At 40.2% G+C, this 5774-nt stretch overlaps 1 pseudogene; it reads right to left on the minus strand.

Moving 5' to 3' along the window:
- Positions 1-891: 891 nt before the first annotated feature.
- Positions 892-990, minus strand: LOC130025826 (uncharacterized; annotated as a pseudogene).
- Positions 991-5774: the final 4784 nt, after the last annotated feature.

The raw sequence follows: 5774 nt of genomic DNA on the forward strand, positions 1-5774 counted from the left end.
TTTGCTCTTATTGGTCTTTTGGATTGTATTTTTGGATTCTAGCTCATTGATATCTGGTACAAGTTTTATTATTTCCTTCTTCCAGCCTAGTTTGGACTACTTTTGTTGGTCATTTTCCCAAATCTTGAGCTCTAATTTATTCATGCAGGCCCATTCTTTCTTCCTGATGAATTCTGGTAGAGCTATACTCTTTCCTCTTAACACTGCTTTTGCTGTGTCCCACAAGTTCTAGTAGCTCGTGTCCTCATTCTCATTTGTTTATGGAAACTTTTTATTTCCTCTTTGATTTCTTCCCTAAGCCATCGGTTGTTCATTACTTCCCTTAAAGAAAATATTTCCTTGCTGAGCTTCAGTCTGTTTGATCTATCGAGAAGTGACAAAGAAGTGTTGAAATCTCCTACTAGTATTGTGTTGCTATCAATGTTTTTCTATAAGTCTATTAGAAGTTATTTTTAAGTATTTTGCTGGTCTGTCATTAGGAGCACCTACAGTGAGGAGGGTGAGTTCTTTCTGATGTACAGATCCCATGATCATGAAGAAATGACCTTCACTGTCTCTTATAACCTATAGCCTGAAGTCCATATGGTCTGATACTAGTATGTCCACTCCAGCTTTGTGGAGGTGTTCTTTTCTTTCTTGAAGAATTGTTTTCTAGCCTTTGACTTTGAGCCCATGGTTGCTTTGATTGTTCAGAAGTGTTTCTTCAGGCAGCAGAATGTTGGGTTCAGTTTTCTAATTCATCTTCCCTTTCTGTGCCTTTGAATTGGCACATTTAGTCCACTGACATTGAGGAGATTGTTGTGATGGGGATTTGTGCTATCTTTATGTAGAATTTTTGTACTTGTGTGGATTTTCTTAGCTTAAAGTCGCCCTGTTAATTCTTCTTGCAACAAAAACATGGATCACTTTACAAGTTTGCATGTCATCTCTGTGCAAGGACCATGCTAATCTCTGTATCATTTCAATTTTAGTATATATGTTACAAAACATAGTATGAGTTAATTTTTCCATATTTTTCTCTTCTTATTACTTTGAGTGTTGTCCTTACACACTCCTATGTCAGACAGTGATTCCAAATCAAGGAATGTATTTCAAAGCAGCTTGAATAGTTAGATTTAGAACTTTAATGTCCTAGAAAGAAAAATATGGTTTTTACCATATTATCTTTTACCATACCCAAGGCATCAGTTTTACAAAATAATTCTTTTGGAAGATGGTATATGAGTCTTCTTTAATGCCCTTCCCTGAAACCTTCATTAAAACCATTAAACTAGAGCCTTTTGCTGTTGTCACCTCAGTCCCGTGTACATCTCCAGGAAAAGGTGGATGGTGTTGTCTGCAATTTGACCACCTTGAATGTAAGTAGGATTTTTCTCCTGAAGGAAGAGGTGAGGAGAATATTGATGATTTCATTCCACCTTATTACAAGTACAACTTGAATGGAAGGTGAGACTCATGAGGTTCCTGTAAAGGACAGATAAAGGGGTCTCAGTGAAGTTTAATGGCCAACACACATTAACAACACAGATGACTCAAAGTAGCCTGTGTGCATCTTTGTGTATAGTGAGTTTCATATCTACTGAGAGTGATTCTCAGTCATGACACACAGGCAAAACAGCCCTGTATTTAAAAATCTAGTTCTCTAAGCAGAGTGGGGTCTCTGAGGTGATTGATAAGTGTATAGTAATTTATTACTAAGCACATAAGTACTTTTAGATCTAAAATTAATTCCAAATATGTCTAAAACGACAGGCTCCTGACCCCGCACCTGGCTTTCCTTACCGGGGCCCCTTGGACGGGAAGGGGTGAATTTCCCTCACTGCCCTGAGTAGAGCCCCGACAGCTGAAGACCTCTGCAACCAGCCATAGGTACGCTTAAGACCACTCTGCCCAATCTTGAAGGAGACTCATGCATGAAGGAAGTGGAAGCAGAACCTGTGTAAACACACAAAAAATAAAAGGCTGGCGGTCAGGCCGTTTCCCCACTCCACGGAGGTCGATGGCGATGGTCAGGAGATGGAAGGAAACGGGGGTCAGGCTCGTTGGTCATGAAGCAGCAGGTTATTACATGGAAGAGATGTATGTCATAGAGGCCTCAGGAATCCTCAAGCACATGCTGGCACTGAGATCCAGGAAGATCCCCTTATATAGATCATAGAACCTCTAAAAGGGGCATTACAGTGATGTCATCAAAAGGAGTTACAGAAAGAACATTGAGGCAGCAAACCATATATTGTTTCTTTACATCCACATTGTTTCCTTACATCAGTAGGCCAGTAGTAATACTGGCCTCAGGAAAGAAGATACAAAGCCAAACTGAAACCTTCCACAAGCACTTTCACAAGCTGCAACCACCTTGATTTGCATCCCAAAGACCAGCCTGGCTAGAGCTGGGAATCTACATCCCAAAGATCAGTCCTGGCTAGCACCTGATATCTGCAGATCTAAGACCAGCTAGGTTTCTGAAAGAAAAGGAAAACTGTCTCAGTATACTGAAATCATTTACTGAAGGTGTAAGGGACAGGCCCAAAATGGACTACCACCAGAATTAATTTAGCTTAGCTTAATAGGAACCTGCATTGCAAAATAACTTGTTTTTCAAGAAACAGGTCTAGATAAGCTTTTTCAGATCCGCTTTATAGGAGCCTGCACTGCAAAATAACTGGTTTTTCTGCCCCTGAGCAAGGAATTCAGATACAGGTACTGGAAGGGTGGGGGTCAGACCAGATAACCGGATGTCTCTCACAAGATCCATGTTGCAAGACCCAGGACTGCCTTAAAAACCTGTCAGTTCCTAGGCACCAACCCAAAATGCTGATCTTTAAACTATAGGCTAAGAAGTGATTTACCCTTAATTGGATTGGTTAAGAAAGCATATGTTGTTACAAATCTATTGGCTATGAAATGCGCAGGCTTTGCTGTAACGGCCAGTGAAGGCCTATATAAGATCCCCTTTGAAGAAGTTCGGGGTCTTGCCTCACCTAACTGACCTGCGTGTCTGTGTAGGCGGCTTGACCCTGGCTAGCCAGTCTTACAATAAACCTTGCTTGATGTTTGCAGTCTCTGGAGTCTCTTTGTCTTTAAAGGGAGATCACGATCTGCGCCCTAACAAAGGCAGTTTGAAGGGGAGAAAGCAGTTTCATCCAAGCTAGTCAGGACACACAGGAAAACAGCTTATAGGAGGTCTTTCTCCTCTCCTTGTCCAACCAACATATAAGCATATATAATATTAATCATTTTGTATGGACACAGTAAGAAATACTTTGAGCTTGTAGAATTGCTCTCCTAGGGTCATCTCGATCTCAGACTGCAGTGCTCAGGCAAGATATCTTTCCTATTCCTAGCAGCAGGGCCCTAGTGTTGTCGTTACTTTTGGATCATGACATCATTTGCCTATGATCAACCTCTTAACTTATAGTTAAGAATCGTGGCACCTTGGCCTGGCCCATTGCGATGCCAGGTTAGCCCATAACTTACCGGCTTGCCCTGGTAACATCCAGTCCCATGTCGGGACCCTGCCCTTGGGGTGCTAGGAAGTGAGGGCAACTGAGGCTTAAGTTGAGAAGACAGAAGCCCAGGAGTGAATAATATTCAAAGCCAATCAATTCCTAAGTTACAAAGCATATTAATTAATTGTCTTCCTGTATCTATACAAAAGAACATTGCATTAAGTTAAACTGCTCAAAAGACATAAGGAGAGGAGGAAGGCAATAACTTACAGTACAGCTTCAGTGTCTAAGAAGGATGAGACCTTACAAATTGGTTGGGGCAGAGAGCATAGAAGTGGTTACAGACAGACAAAGTAATGGAAGTGACTCGGGAGCACTGTGATGGGTGCAATTGGATAAACCTAAGCCCCGTGTACTTCAACAGAACCCAGGTGTGCGGGACAGGGGGATGTGATCTCCAAGGCTGCTAAGATCAAGACTGGGCCCCCTCCATCCAGATCCCCGATCTTCTAGTAGCTAAGTGTTACAACCAGGAACAGCCCCTGGAGCCATGTAATCCCATCAATGGCCAAGATCCAGAGATTGGATATTGTTGATAAGATAACAACTCTTATTGTCCAGTTCTCACTCTCAGAGAACCTGGTAGGCTTCTGTGAGTATCTTGCCCACATGGCAGAGTCTGTGCTTCTGGTCACTGTTTCTTTTGAAGTACATAAGCTACTTAATTTAAGATAGTCCCCTTTGTTTATCTCTGTTTCCAGTTGCTTTGCAAGTGGAGTGTTATTTTTGAAGATACCTTTAACTTCAATGTCCTGGAGGGATTTGCCTACCTTGTCTTCAATGTACCTGAGGGATTCTGGTCTGATTTTGAGGTCTTTGACCCATTTTTATCTGACTTTTGTGCATGGTGTTAGGTAGAGGTCTGAGCCTTTTTTTTTTTTTTGCATGTAGCTGTCCAGTTTTTTTTGCACCGTTTGTTAAAGAGGACTCTCTTGCTCCACTTCACATTTCTTTCTCCCTTATCAAAGATTAGATGATTATATATTTGTGGTTGTGTGTCAGTATATTCAATCCATTTCCAATGGTCTGCGGCTCTGCCTTTGTTCCAGTACCATGCTGTTCTCATTATTATCACTTCATAGTAGAGTTTGAGGTTGGGGAAGGTGATGCATCCATCGTTTTTTCCCCAAGAATTGCTTTAGCTATTAGTGGGTGTTTGTTGTTCCATTCGAATTTCAGGAGTGCTTGATCAAGTTCTTTGAAGAATGTCATGGGTATCTTTATAGGGATCACATTGAATTTGTACAATGCTTTGGGGAGTATTGCCATTTTGACAATATTAATTCACCCATTCCATAAGCAGGAGATAAGTTTCCATTTCCTAGTGTCCTTTGTTATTTCCTGTTGTGTAGTTCCTTTACCTCCTTAGTTAAGCAGATTCCAAGGTTCTTGATTTTTCTGAGGCACGATTGTGAATGGAATTGCTTTTTCATGTCAGTTTCTTCTCTCTCATAAGTTGCATATAAAAAAGCCATACACTTTTGGGTATTGGTTTTATAATCTGCAATTTTACTATGAAAGTCTATTGTTTCTAGAAGCTTTTTTGGTAGAGGTTCTAGTATTCTTTAAATAGAGTATGATATCTGCTGTGAATAGTGAGAACTTATTGCTACCTTTCATACATAAAAACCCTTAATATCTTTTTCTTACCTTATTTCTATTGCAAGTACTTCTAGTACCACCTTGAACAGAAGTGCCAAAATGAACTTTTACGTAGCACTTTCTGTCTGTAAATTTCTATGCTAAGAACAGTGGAATATACAGTGATATCTTAGTAATTTACAAGTAAATTATGAAGACAGATACTATAAAAAATTTGTTTGTATAAATTTCCAAAATGTGTAGCTTTTATTAAATATATTAAGAATAAATCCTATATCTTGATTATACCCTGAATATTATTTCCTTGTTAGAAGTTACCCTTCTAAAATGCAATAAAGTGACACATTTTAAAAATATTGATTATTCGCTTATTAATTCAATGAATCTTTGTTAGTCTGGTGGTGCAATGCCTCCAGGAAGTCAACCTAGACTCTCAGGTGAGTGCATCAACAGTCTGGTGGTGTCTTCATGCTTCCTGATAACCTCAAATTGCCACTGTGCCGCTGGCTGGATCCCAACACCTCAGGACTAAGTTTCCAGAGAAATTAAACTCCCTAAAGATATGTGGGAGCCATGTTCACAAACCACCCCTGGCTCAGCTATACAAGCTAATGGATTGGTCTCGTTTCAGAGACCCATAAACAAATCTTGAAAGAGATCAAA

Source organism: Sorex fumeus, unplaced genomic scaffold, assembly GCF_029834395.1.
Source record: "Sorex fumeus unplaced genomic scaffold, SorFum_2.1 ptg000032l, whole genome shotgun sequence".
NCBI lineage: Eukaryota > Metazoa > Chordata > Mammalia > Eulipotyphla > Soricidae > Sorex > Sorex fumeus.